General features: G+C 39.3%; 1 protein-coding gene across 1 annotated transcript in view; it reads right to left on the bottom strand.

Moving 5' to 3' along the window:
• The window catches only part of Creb5 (cAMP responsive element binding protein 5), a 407,169-nt gene that overhangs the window by 326,306 nt on the left and 65,912 nt on the right, over nt 1-14,951 (bottom strand). The window lies entirely within an intron of this gene.

Below are 14,951 nucleotides of genomic sequence, written 5' to 3' on the forward strand. Positions count from 1 at the left end.
TTTGTCTCTTTTTTCTATTCTGTGGGTAGGAAAGGGGCATGAAAATATTAACAATCCTGTTTGATCTCATTCTCCAGCTGTCTAATATGTCAAAAGATCTCAATGGAAAACTTGAAAGGAAGGGACTCCAGAACAATCTAGGCCATGGGGACGAGGAAAGAATGCTTTGATTTGGAAATTAAGAAGAGAGTACTGAGTTAATGAGTGAGCTCAGTAATTCACAAACTGGTGTCTACAAACTGCCCTTGAACAAGGAGGAGAAGAGGGGGGGTGCTGACAAGAATCCAATATATAGCCTACCAAATTTATAAGAAAGAGTGAGGGAAGGGCTAGGTAGGGGACCTATGAGTGAAGATGTTGAAAGGGATAACATTAATCAAGATATATTGTATTCATACACTGTTTTGTTAAATAGCAACTCCTTTGTCCAACTACCTCAAGATAATAATAGTAACAATAATAATAATAGTAATAATAATAATAACTGCCCTGAGCCCACTATTTCACACTGAGGGAAATGACTCTGTTGAAATAATGTTTACCCTTTGACAAATGTTCAGTAAGCACAACAGGATGAGCTGAATTTGATTCCACAAAGCAACCAAACAGCGTTTTCATAAGGCCATCCTTTTTAAGTCCTTCCTAGCAAAAGTACCATTCACTCTCTTTTAACACTAACCCATTTATAGAGATCAAACATTTATGGTCTCTTTCTATATAAGATGCTGATGCATGTATGGAGACACATCTTCCATTTGATTAAAATAATAAATCTAAGATCTCATTTTTTTAACTACAAACAAACTACTGTTACATGATTTAGATGTTGGTGGCAGCATTGTGAGTTTTTTGTCAAAAGACATCAAAATTTACAAAGGTCCAAATATAAAATCTCAGAAGGGAAAACAGCTCTTGGAATATTCTATCAGTGTTACTAACAGACATTTTTTTCCTGAAAAATATATAATTATGATGTATTTGGAGGACAGTATGGGACAGGTGTGGTCTGTGCTATTGCATTCAATTTAGGAGCATTGCACTAATGAGGTCAGCGTAGCTTGTCTCTCCCAGTGTCTCTTTCATGATCACAGGCTGTACGATTAGCATTGGCCAGCTGTCTTGCAATATATGCCTCTGGTCACACAGGGGTCTGTAGAAGGACATGTGTTTGTACCCATGTAAATCCAACACCATTAACAGTAAACCAACTCCTAAGTTCACATTCACTTGATGGACAAATACATCAGTCATGTCATCTTCCCAGAGGGTAGTAGGAAGTAGCTATTTGGTGCAGCTAGGGGAATTCTAGATTATGAGAAGGATGCTGCCAGAAATTCCAAGAAATAGGCAAGGAATTCATATGCATATATGAAAATGGAATAATGAAATGTTAAAAATGCTTAAGAAAAAAGAGAGGGGAGACAAGAAAGACTAATTTATCAGAGTACATTATATATGTGTATGAAGCTATTATAATGAAAGCCCTCTGTACATATGCTAACAAAAATACAAACAATGGCTAGGTAGTGGTGGTTCATGCCTATAAACCTAGCTATTCGGGGGTGGGGGGCGGGGCTGAGAACTGAAGACCAAGTTTCAAAGCCATCTGGGGCAAGAAAGTTTGTAAAGATTTGATTTCCAATTAACAAACCAAAAACTAGAAGTGGAGCTGTGGCTCAAGTGATAGAGCCTTAAGCAAAAAAGCTACAAGATGGTGCCCAGGCCTTGAGTCCAAGCCCCAGTATATGAGTAAAAATAATAGACAAGGAATCACTCCTAAAGCCTAGACTGCCCTCTTTGGCGAAATACACACAAATATAAGCATATATATTGCCCCATCTACACCTTGCAATCCATGTCTAGGTCCATGTGTGTTAATGCAGTAAGTGTGAGTAGGCCACAGTCAGAACAGAATTCTTTGGGTATCACACCACACAAAGAAGTTAGACCCTCTTCTTCCCTTCTGACACCAAGAGACCAACCAATGAGGCTACAACATTGGCATTCTACCTTCTAGACATTGAAGGTTCCTGGGTTTTCTATACTGATCAGTCAAGCTGGTGAGAGAGCAATGGATAGAATTGGCTGTCCCAACCATGCTAACAGATTGACTGATCTTGTATGCGCAACCTCCTCAGCATCTCCTAAGCTTTATGCATAATGAATCATCCTGGAAGATCGGAAGGAGATAACTTTTCTGAGAGAGACTTTGATTCAAAATGTCCAGTGCTACATTACCTTTCTTTTTATTGTCAAGGTGATGTACAGTAGAGTTACAGTTCCATAAGTAAGGTAATAAGTACATTTCTTGGCAAACTTGTTACCCCTTCCTTCATTATCAGTCACACCAAACACAACAGCTCCTCTTCTTCGGAGAGATGACTGTTAGCAGAGCTTGAACAAGTTCCCACACCAACAGAAAGCCACAGAAAGGCTGCGTCTGCCACTCACTTACAAATAGATTTTGGTCAACACTATGTTAAATTTTCTAAGTTTTCACACAACTTGTAGCTCTAAAACAACCATAGAAAAATAATACACTTCTGTCCAAAGCCTAAAATATTAAAGATCAGGCTGTACACTGATCTTATCTCACCGGTAACAAGGAAGTTGTATTCAACAACATGTGCTTCGAGGAGATGCTGAGAGTAAGGGCCTTTTAGAAGTCCACTTCACTGGAGACCATGGAGCTATCACATAGAACAGGGTCACAGACAAAAGAGACTATATGGTATCCTTTAACATACCACAAAGCAAAGATTAAAGGAAGATCCAAAGAAGCCAGTGTACACAGGCTAAGAACAGGCAGGTAACACTGTGGTGGCTGTTTGAGTGAACACCGATCTCATCTCCACACCAACAAACATGTAAGCCTCTGTGGTTTTCCAGAACATAACAACAGAACAATTCTCAGTTTTCTTTCTCTGTTTCTTTCTTTCTTTCTTTCTTCCTTTCTTTCTTTCTTCCCGCCCTTCTTTCTTTTTCTTCCTTCCTTCCTTCTTTCTTTTTCTTCCTTCCTTTTCTTCTTTCTTTCCTTCCTTTCCTTTCTTCCTTCCTCCTTTTCTTTCTCTCTCTCTTTCTTTCTCCCTTTCTTTTATCTATCTCTCTCTTCCTTCTTTCCTTTATTTCTTTCTTTATTTCTTCCTTTCTTTCACTTATAATCTGGTCCTTCCACTCTTGCTTGGCTTTGTTTATCAAGGCTGGCCCTCTACCACCTGAACCACAGCTCCACTTCTACCTTTTTGCCTTGCTAATAGTCTCTTGAATTTATCTGCCCAGGCTGGCTTCACACCACAATCTACAGTTCTAAGCCTCCTGAGTAGCTAGGATGACAGACATGAGCCTCCAATGCCTGGCTTTTCATTTTGTCCCACTGTGTCTTGTTTTGTCCCTTTGAAAGGCAAGGGGGCCACTCCCCTAAATCCACTCCTTTATAAACTTTGCTAGGTCTTTGCACTTTGGTGATCATTGAATAAGTGATAAGGAAATGTCCCTATGTGGCTGATGCAAAAGTCAGTTGTTAGAGTTGACAGCCAATGTGCTGGAAATATGGCCAGGAGGAATGCTTGGAATCTCAGTTCTTGCCCTCAGACTTATCAGTATGGAAATAACTTAACAACACACAAATGCTAAGCCTGGTTCCCAGAGTAAATCATTCCCATATTTGCTCCTACCCATTAATGTTCACCTGGATTTATGATATGATGGAGTCAGAGGCAGTATCTTGCAACTATTATATTCTTTTCCTTACCCTTTTTTACAATGTTAATTTCTTCTCACATGCATATGAGGGGCCCAAGAAAGTGACTTCGTTCTACAGATGCTCATGGTCCAATTTTCCAAATGTGAGTACTGTTTTCTGCCTGAAATGGAAGCTTCAACTCAGTCATTTGGTTTGAATCTGGCCCAGAAAACAGATCTGTTTTCCTTTTTGCCTTTGGGAGCATCCATGTGAGGCTCTGCAGAAGACAACATGAACTTCCTCCCACAGACAAAGGCCTCCAGCACCCAGTACACAACCTTCCGAGCACCTGTCTGGTGCCTTGGAAATGCCAAATATCTCACAGCTACAAACTGGTTCCTTTGGAGAACAGTGTCCATTAAACATTGTGATTTCAGTACATCATTGAAATCCCTTCCTGACTTCTTTGTCATAGGACAGGTAAGAAGAGATTTCAATGAGCTGAGAACCCAGCCTAGCCTGGAACTGAAAATCACCCTGATGAGAATATCTCCTGCTGGGAAAAGCTGCAGCCCTTAGAGCTGAGCTTCCTAATTGTTTTAGTGAGGTTCATCCCAGCTAAATAATTCAATTGCATTAATTTTCAGCTACAGTAAGGCTGCTTGATGGGAAGGCAAGGCAAGAGCAGACCAAACAAGTGGCTCTGGGAGTCTAAACCTAAGCAGACAATGTTGCCAGCAGTGCTTCAGATCCCTGCTGGTTTGGTCTATTTGCTGCTTTTTCTTTGATCATTTTAAGTGCCCTCCATCCTTCCACTCTCTCTCTTTCCATATACATTTCATGCAGGGACAGTTAAAGTACCAAGATCTGACTGTTCAAGTACTGCTCTAGTATTAGTAAAACATGGCATGGTGCTGTGTTAATAAGGCATCAATGATTTCTCTTTTATACCTCTGACACCCTACATGTACAACTTTTCACACTGACAATAAATGATAATACATGTGTGACACTCTAGCTTGAAGGGACTAGAAGTACTGATTGGACCTAAAAAGTAGAGTAAAGGACTGTGGGAGAGCAAAGCTGATTCCTTCAGCGAGTGTGGCAAACTTGCTCCAGACAGAAACAGGAGCTTCAGATGTGGCAGTGAGTCTCTATGGGAAAGACTGAGCATGGCTTCAATCCAATGAGTTGGAATCAGCAAGGATGTATTCGAATAGGTGCATCTGCAGCAAGGTTAGGGGCTTGTACTTAGGTCTCAGGTGAGGGCAGGATGCACAGACAAAAGAATTTCCTGGGTGGAATTCAGTGTGAAGCTGTGGGAGAGATTTGCTGCTGAGAAAATAAAAGTAGAATATGTCCACCTGTGTGGACATGCCTCCAAAAGACAAGAGACTTGGACAAGCCTGCTGCAAAGGCAGGAGAGAAGCCAGAACGAGCTGTATGTATCCCTCACCTGTCTTTGCCTGTCTTCATAGTTGATTTCTTTGTATTTCAAACAGGGGAACTGTTATCAACATAATCACCTATAATGATTCTCAGTTAACGAAAGGGGCCCAAATCAAATGCTATTAGTGACATGTACCAACTGTATTACATGAACCTGACTCTGCTTCACAAAGGTGTAAACACTTTTATCTTTACCAGCCACCAGTGAACAGGAAATATTGGTACAAGCAAATGCTATTTCTTCTGAAATATTTCCAACAGAAATAGAGGCTGCTCAAATTAATGCCCAGGTTCCTTAGCAATCCTCATGTTATATATTAAATAGGTTCCAAACCCTCTCCCAGTGTTTTGACTCTGGCATTTGAAGTTGAAGGAACAGTACCTTGGATAAGAATGTCTATCAAAGATTAAGTGAAGTAAGCCAGGCCCAAAGAAACATAGGTCCCATAGTTTCCCTTATTTGCAGTAACTAGTATATGTCTAAGACAAACAGAAAAGGTCAAAAGCTATGTACATATAACCATATAATACGATGTTAAGTGAAATGAACCCCAAGATAAGGATACAAGAGGTTTTTTTCTTTCTTGCTATTGTTTTTAATGTACTTATAATGTACTATGTGATTTTTTTTGTTTCTTTTGTATGTTCTTCCCCCGTGGTATAGCCCTATTTTCACTGTATTTCATTCCATTGGCCTGCATCTTGTATATACATTTTTCTAATTTGGGGAGGGGAAGGGAAATAACAAAATGCTGAAATAAGAATACTGGTTGACTCATTGTAGCAATGAGATGTACAAGACACTGTTGAAAATGAACTTTACAACTTGTGGGGGAGGGAGGGGTCAGGAAGGTAGGGAAGGAAGAAATGTTAGGGGGAAAACAAAGGAGGGGTAACAATGTTCAATAGGAAATGTGCTCATTACCTTACTCATGTAACTGTCACCCCTCTGTTCAGTATCTTTACAGTAAAAAAATATATATTTAAATAAAAAATGAATGTCTATAATCAGTGCAGAGTGAGGTCTCTGCCTGCTGTGCATAGGTTCTCAAAAAGACCTCAGGAGAGACCTGCCTCTGTCTCACCAGAACAAATGCTATCATAAAAAAGTTAAAATTTTTGACAAATACTTTAAATAATTAGTACTGAGCTCAGAACAATTAAACCTGTCACAAGCTAGGAGACATTCCAGCAATTACTGCCCCCTATATCACTAGCTGAAGGTAGCGCTTCAAACTGGAAAGCAGTATCAGAAGGGAAGTCCTGAACTCAACAGGTAAAATGAATTTTTTTCTGTACTGTATGTTCATCTATTAAGGCCCAATTATCTAAGTACATACATTCTCTAAGAGATAATAATCAAATACATAGCATTTTTTCTCCTCCTAATATTGGTGTATGTGTAAGAGAGAAAAATAGAGAGACAGAGAGAATGGAGGCGTAAGAGTATGCCAGGCCAGGGGCTTGAACTCAGAGCCTGGGGCTGGCCTTGAGGGTTTTTTGCTCAAGGCCAGCACCCTACTACTTGAGTCACAGATCCACTTTCAGCTTTTTGGTGGTTCGTTGTAGATAAGAATCTCGTGGATTTTCCTCTCACAGCTGGCTTCAAACTATGATCCTGAGATCTCCGCTCCTAAAGTAGCCAAGATTACAGCCATCCACCACAGCACCCTCCGCCCAGGTATGTTCACCTCACCATCCATACCCAACACATTTGGTATTGTATTACGACACTGGACGTTCTGCTGCTTGGAAGACTTTCCATTAAAAACCAGCAACACAAAACCCTATGCGTGTTTTTATTGCCTGTTCCAGTTTAAAGTTAAGGCAGGCCTTGAGATCACATCCTAATTCTTTCACGTATGGGGCAGCAGATACCAACTCTCACTAATCCCTGTCAGGATTATACTCCTTATATTCCTAAATCCCAGTGACCTAAAACACATGAAATGGTTTCTACTTTATCCACTGCTTTAGTCATTCCCCTGAGGAGGATGCAGAGATCAAGCCAAATTCTCTTTCCGCATCAAATTCCCCCTAAGATTAGGGCATCATTTTAACCTACGTGGAGGAAGTTGAAAGTGATTTACATTTGTAGTGTGCTGAAATGGGAGGACAAAAAGAATCCTTCTATTTTCCAGTCACAGCAATGAGGGGAACATAACTTGGCATCTTCAGTCTCATTGTCAATGGATGTTTCCTTTCAATAAGGCTGATAAAAAAATTTTAAAGATCAAAAAGCAATTTAAAGTCTCATCTACTAGGATTAAGCCAACACAATGACTTTTCCAAACCTGGATAAAACCAAGTTTAGGTTTCAGATTATTCTTTTTCTCCAGACTTCTGGGGCAGGGAGGGATTGTTTTACACGAATATCTTAGAAGCAATATGTTACCATAACCGGAAATATGCAGCTGTTGCAAGTTTGTTCAACTTAGTGTCTTATTTTCTATCAGCACTCAATTCCAACCTTCCCTAGAGATCAGCCAGGCCAACTAGTGACAGAGACAGAGGGAGAAAGAAAAAGGCCTCCTCATTGTTCCTTCTCTCATTAAGCAATGACAGAATCAGGTAACATGATTTGTAGCTACAGCACTGATTCAGATTAAATAGCCTACTTTCTAAGCTGGGACTGATTTGGCCATGCCCTGGTCTATGACTCCTGTTTTGCTAGGATCCCAGATCTTAAGATTATAGCTTGTCTCTTATTCCCATGTGCTAAACAGTCAACAGTCTCTGGGGACAGAGCATGCTTTCATCATTTGGGTCGGAATTCTAGATCATGGAAATGTCCTAATTTGCTATTTCTGCATCAGCATAATGAGTCATGTTTAGGTCCGATGGGAAAATAACAACACTTAGCACTTATATGACATGCTTTTCATCTTCAGGGTCTTTAACCATGTTAGGCTGTAATGTTATATTTCTCTCAGCAAGACAAAGGAGTTCATTTCTAGTTCCTTCAATTGCCCTTCCTTCACACATACACACACACACACACACACACACACACACACAGAGGCACAAGCACACAATTGCTATTATATAATGAACTTTCCTTTTGAATCATATATATTATTATATATCATACATATATATTAGTCAATACATATTCTTTTCTAAGTCTTTAAAAAAGATCAGTTCACCTTTCTCTTTTATTCTTTATTATTTTATCTTAAAATATACTATGTTTCTAAAATAGAAAAAAAATAGCCCACCAATGTTATAGTGAGCATTCTTGGGCTGGGGTTCTTGGCTTCATCCTTTATGCTTCTTGTCTTCTGAATACTCTTTCAGGAAGACTGCCCAGATCCATGCTCAGACCTCTATCCTTAATCTTCATCTGCTTCTGGCCCAGGTGATTTTATCTGGTCTCAAGCATTAGAACACCAGCTTTATGCCATTAACAAGAAAATCTGCATCTCCAGACTGATTCTCCCCTGAATCCTAGAGCTTTATATCTCTCTGTCAACTCGATATTTCCACTGAACAGATCTATAAGCAAACATCCCAAATCTCCCACAAATCCATCATTCATTTGCAGAAGCCAAAAGCCCCAATTAATCTTTGAGTTTCTCCTTCTTATTGCTCCCCAATATAATCCACCAGCCAATCTATTGTCCTTGTCTTCAAAATGTATCCAGAATCCAACTCTCTCTTCTTCCTTTTCTTGTATATGTGTGTGTGTGTGTTGTTGTTGTTGTTGTTGTAAAAATACTGTGCAGAGGAGTTACAGTTACATGAGTAGGTAATTAGTCCATTTCCTATTGAGCATTGTTACCTCTTCCTTTGTTTTTCCTCTACCATCCCTTCCTTCCCCACCTTCCCAACTCCCCGCCCCCTGACCAACACTGAAGTTGTAAAGTTCGTTTTCAATATAGTATCTTGCACATCTCGTTGTTACAAGGGGTCAATCTGTATCTTTATTTCAGCATCTGCTACCATCTTCTACCTAGACTCTTTCAATATCATTTTCTGACATTGCCCTCGAGAATTTATTTTCAACTAAGCAGCCAGGGTGATCTTTCTAAAGCATGGTCAGATCCTATCATTCTTCTAATTGGAATGGTCCTATGTGCCCCCATCTCATTCAGGCAATGGTTTTTAGATGGCCTACATGGCTCTCTTGAACTTGTTCTCTAACACTCAGTTCTGTAAAATCATCATACTCACTCCTCCAGCAAACTGTGCAATTCCTCCAACCACACCACATCCTCCAGCCTAAGGCCTTTTGCATGTCTGTTCTGGAAAATTAGAGCACTTCTCTCCCCTAGGTAGGTACCTGGCTTATTTCTTTTAATCTCATCAATCCACAGAAAGCAAGAAGATAGCAGTGGCTTTTTATCTTTTTTTCCCCTTATACTGGATGTTGAAGTCAGGGCCTTGAGCTTACTAGGCAAATATTCTACAACCAGAGAGACAACAGCCCTTTTTGCTTTTAGATTAATTTTCAGGTTAAGTTCTCTGTCTCTCTTTGTGTGTCTGTCTCTCTCTGTGTCTGTCTGTCTGTATGTCTGTCTATCTGTCTCTCTCTCTCTCTCTCTCTCTCTCTCTCTCTTGTTAACCCACATTTGGCTTCAAACAGCGATCCTCTTCCTTTTTTTTTAAGATATCCAATTTAAGCTTATTGAGTTCCATAAGAAAAAAAGTTAAAATAATTGCATATATCAGTATATTAATTACTCAAAATACTTAAAATATCAGTTTAGGTCAAACAGATTTAAATTTTTTTCTTGTGAAAGTGATGTACAGAAGGGTTACACCATATAAGTCAGTGGCCTTCCCATATAGCTGGAATGAAAGGTGTGAACCACCACACTTGGATTATTTTGTTAAGATGGAGTCCTGATGAATTTTTGTCTAAGCTGGCTCAAATCAAGATCCTTTTGAATGTTGCCTTCTGACTACCTGGAACTATGGGAATGAGCAACCAGAACTGGCTTTTATCATCTTTATTTAGTGATGTATTTATACCAATGCCTTGGACAATGTCTGGAATATAATCAACACTCAAAAATATTTCCTGAATGAAAACTGATGAAGAAAAGTGCCTTAAATGTTTTAGTATAAGGTCTAGACTAAGTTTGAAGCCATAGGCAAGCTAAGCTTTGCGATATCTGCAATGAGTTATACTATGATTTACTAAGGGAGAACTTTCTTTTATTTCTATGCATTTTTATTGTTATTATAAAGCTGATGTACAGATAGGTTACAGGTATATGTCAGATAAAGAAACATTTCTTTTTTTTCTTTCTGTTGTGGGGCTTGAACTCTGGGCCTGGGCACTGTTCCTGTGCTCTTCAGCTCAAGGCAGGCCCATTACCACCTGAGTCACAACACCACTTCTGGTTTTCTGGTGGTTAATTGGAGATAAGAATCTCACAGACTTTCCTCCCAGGTTGGTTTTGAACCTCAATGCTCAGATCTCAGCCTCCTGAGTAGCTAAGATTACAGACCTGAGCCACCAGTGCCCATCTACATTTTTTTTGCCAGTCCTGGGCCCTGAAGTCAGGGTTTAGTCACTGCCCCTGAGCTTCTTTTGCTCAAGGCTAGCACTCTACCACTTGAGCCACAGTGCCACTTCCAGCTTTTTCTGTTTATGTGATACTGAACTCAGGGTTTCATACATGCTAGGCAAGCACTCTACCACTAAGCCGCATTCCTAGCCCTACATTTCTTTTTTAACAATGTCACCCCTTCCCTTGTTTTCTCACAGTTTTTCCCTCCCATCCCCACCAAGTTATATAGCTCATTTTGAACACAGTGTCCACTGCTTCATTTGTTCACCCTGTGCCCACCCTTGCCCTGCCAAAGTTAGATAAAAGCACAAACAAGACAAAGGGAAAAGAAAACAAAAACAGCAACCAAAGTCCTTCTTGTTTCCATTTCCTGAAGTTCATTTTGATAAATATTATTTCCTATGATTAGAATTTTCTTATTGAGAGTTATGAGGCTATGAGCTTAAAGGCTAACTTACTAACAAAGTAAAAACCAGTAACTGAGTATTTAAAATTGGAGGAAAAGGTGTCTGAGATCAAGGAGCAGAGTAGGAAAATGAAGAGAGGAAGAGGGCAATGTAGTTATATAAAATTCAATTCATAGGCTACAAAATTAAGAAAACTGAGGCAAGAGTTGGGAAAGATGGGAAAGACTGGTGGAAGATGTAACACTGATTAAGATTCGTTGGATTCATACACTACTTTGTTGAATGGCAATTCCTTTGTACAATCATATGAAGATAAAAATAAAAAAGGAAAAGGAAAAACGTTAAGGAAATAATATATAGCATATTATATATATTATATATAACATAACATAATATAATATGCTATTTTGTTGCATATGGCAACCTTTTGACATTGCATATGACTTGCTATAGCCTGTCATTCTATACAGTGAAGTGCTTTCAGAAAAGAGTTATCAGGGTTTACAGGTGGCCTGTGTAGAACAGAACAGAATTGTCTCCAATGATCAGCCACATGGACAAAGCAAGGATTAATTCTGTCTCCTTTTTCACAAACTTGTGTGGGCTAAACAGCATCTAGAAATGAAAAGGTAGAGAACAGGGCCTGCCGAATCTTCCCAATGTTGTTGTATAAAAATACTTAGAAAGTTTATAACAAGCTATTGTTAACAAATTTTTCAGAAAAAGATATAATGTATCTTCCACTTTATGAAAATTTGCCAATGAATCAATGCAAGACTTTTATTAAAAGACTCAGAAACAAAGAAATCAGAAGCGTTAGAGGTAACAAATTAAAAGGAAATAATCACCTTAATGTGAAACAAAAGGAAAGGAGAGGAGAACTTTCCAGGATAAAAGGTATACATTGTGTAGGGACTTTACTTTCTTTCTCTTTCCCTCCCTCCCTTCCTTCCTTCCTTCCTCTTCCTTCCTCCCTTCCTCCCTCCCTCCCTCCCTCCCTTCCTCCCTAGCTCCTTTCCTCTCTTCCTTCCTTCCCCTTCCTTCCTTTCTTTCTCCCTCCCTCCCTCCCTTCCTCCCTAGCTCCTTTCCTCTCTTCCTTCCTTCCCCTTCCTTCCTTTCTTTCTCCCTCCCTCCCTCCCTTCCTCCTTCCCTCCCTCCCTTCTTTCCTCCCTTCTTTCCTTCCTTCCTTCCTTCCTTTTCTTTCTTCCTTCTGTCCTTCCTTGTTTGTTCCAGTACTGGGGCTTGAATTCAGGTCCTGGACATTCTTAAGCTTCATCACTCAAGGTTATGCCCTATTACTTGAGCCATGTTTCCACTTCCAACCTTTTGCTGGTTAATTAGAGGAAAGAGTTTGACTTTGAACTATGATCCTCCGATCTCAGCCTACTGAGTAATTAAGATTATAGGTATGAGCTATTGGCAACCGGCCTGTCTTTTTTAAATGCAGTAAAAAAAAAATTAGAAGCTTGAGTGACAATGCACCACGGAAATGGCAGATGGAGAATGCCTAAGAGGCGGGTTAAAGGATATTGTCAGATTGGGGAAAATTGCTTCTGTTCATCATCATCTTGCTCTGTGGCTAATAAAGAATTGCTAGGGAGGAAGCCACCAACACAGGGACTGTGCTACTGGATGAGTCACTGTGCTCTAGGCCTTAAGAAGACATCCCCTCATGTAGCAATGGCTGGATTTGGCCCCTCTGGTTTAAGCAAGTCAGAGGAAGAGCAAGCCTCAGCTCACAGAGGATATGAGCTTGAGAATGAAACTGTGGTATCCTGAGGCCAGGTTACATCCCCAGGGGAGGCTAGCTGCAGGCACCCCCACCCACAGATTTGCCCTAAAATCATCTCATGACTATGAGTACCATTTAAAATAGTGAGAGCATATGGTGGTACAACTTCAAGAGTCTATGTTCTCAATGTGGCTTGGTTCATTATTTTAATTTTTTTTAATTTAATGATTTCACTTCTCAACCCACAAGGAATCTAAAGCAACTCGTGAAACACACATAACATGAAAATTGTTTGGAAAATAAAAGGAGCAGATAAATATAAACTAGAACTGAAAGTCTAACATATGAAGGAAGTAAAATATTGCTCAACATCGTATTCAAAAAAGCTTCTCAAAGTTAAGTGGTAAACTTGGATTTTTGTTAACCTAGCAGTCAAAGTGAAAAGAGAAACAGAACCAGTTACATGATTCTCATGGTCATGAGGAGAAAATATTTCAGATCCTCAAGGGAAGCAAACCATTTCCTGGAATTCAGATTTGTAAGAATTCCTCACAGGGGCTTCATATAAGAAACCATGAATAATGAGATAGAGAAGATTTAAACCCACACTCCTACTACGGGCTTCCTGAAACTGTTCTTGGTGAAATGTCTTTAGGAAAATCAAGGGCATACACTCAAGACTATTCTATTAGAAATGATGACAACGTGGACCACATACACATCTACGTCAGTTTAAGAAGCCAAATTGGTTTCAAGAAATGAATGAACTTGATCCTTCATTCATCTACATATGCAAATCTACCAAGAGAATTAAATTTATCTCTCAACTAGAGTAAAATTTCTAGATAAAACATCCTGCCCTTTTGCTTATTTTCATGGATTTTAAGTCTATTCTCATTCAAATGAAATATAGAATTGCATCTTTTATTTTTATTAAGCTAATTTTTAAAGTGCTCAAAACTTCCTTATCAGTCTGCCAAAGATTGGTTGCTATCTATGCAAGTGTTTCTTTACTAGGGGAAAAGGCACTACACATCATTTTTCAGGGTGAGAAGGAAGGTCATATATAAATGAGAAATTATTCACAAATAAATAAAGTAAGTTGATTTAGATTTTGAACTTCTGTTGTAAGGGTCCTCTATCTTTTGCAATTTTTTTTACCCTAAAGCAACAGAGATTGAATATGACAGAAGCCTCAGACTATCAGCATGTGAGAATGTGACAAGAAAAATCTGGCAGTCGAGGATTACTGTAATTTCATGTAGATAAAGACTCAAAGGCTTTGAAACACTTGGGGAAATAGCAAATCCTTTTAAAATTTTTTCTCCGGATGGAACAGCTGGAGCTTCCGAATCCATTCCTACATAGCTCGACCTTCTTTTCAATCATCTTTTACATTTGAAGTTTCCGTTCATGGACTGTATCTAATTTGTTTAGCACACTGTGGGCATTCACGCAATGGAGAAGAAAGATAATAAAAAGCATCTTTGCCCCAATTAGTTTGAACCCTATCTCCTTTCTTCAATTCCGTAAACTGATGTTAAAATTCCAATCCAACATGCTGACAAAAAAAAATCCTGAATATATTCTCAAGCATTTCACAAAGCAAATTTCTTACATTTATAAGAATAAATGATCCACTCTAGTAGCTAATTCATTTGTCTTACCAACAACAGATGCTCAACAATCTTCCCAGGTAATATGAACAGGTGAACAGGAAGTAATTATGTGTCTGGCAGAGAACAGCCCGGAAAGATTATGGAAAACAGACACTTAAAACCTGAGTCAGAATCAGAGGAAAGCCCCTCTCCTACTCATTGGTACTTGCCTGTTCCCTCACCTTTGACTCTTGTCTCCTGTACCCCCCACTCAGGTAAGGCTTACTGCGAAATAGTTAGCAAAGGTAAACAAATGGTTGGGAATAGAACTAATCAATGAACTTTTTTGACATAGCTTTAAGAATCAGATAACTTTTTGAGGGACGAGCTTGGATTTCATGCTTCAAATACTATTCCTACCATGACTTATCCAAGCGTTGGGTGCTATTACAATCAGGGAATCATCATTTTCTAGAAAACGCTAGGTGAACATTCACAAATAGATAAAATATTATTTCAGTCAGCATGGTGCTGCACACCTATAATCCCAGCACTCAAGAGGTG

Source organism: Dipodomys ordii, unplaced genomic scaffold (assembly GCF_000151885.1).
Source record: "Dipodomys ordii isolate 6190 unplaced genomic scaffold, Dord_2.0 Scaffold76, whole genome shotgun sequence".
Taxonomy (NCBI): Eukaryota; Metazoa; Chordata; class Mammalia; order Rodentia; family Heteromyidae; genus Dipodomys; species Dipodomys ordii.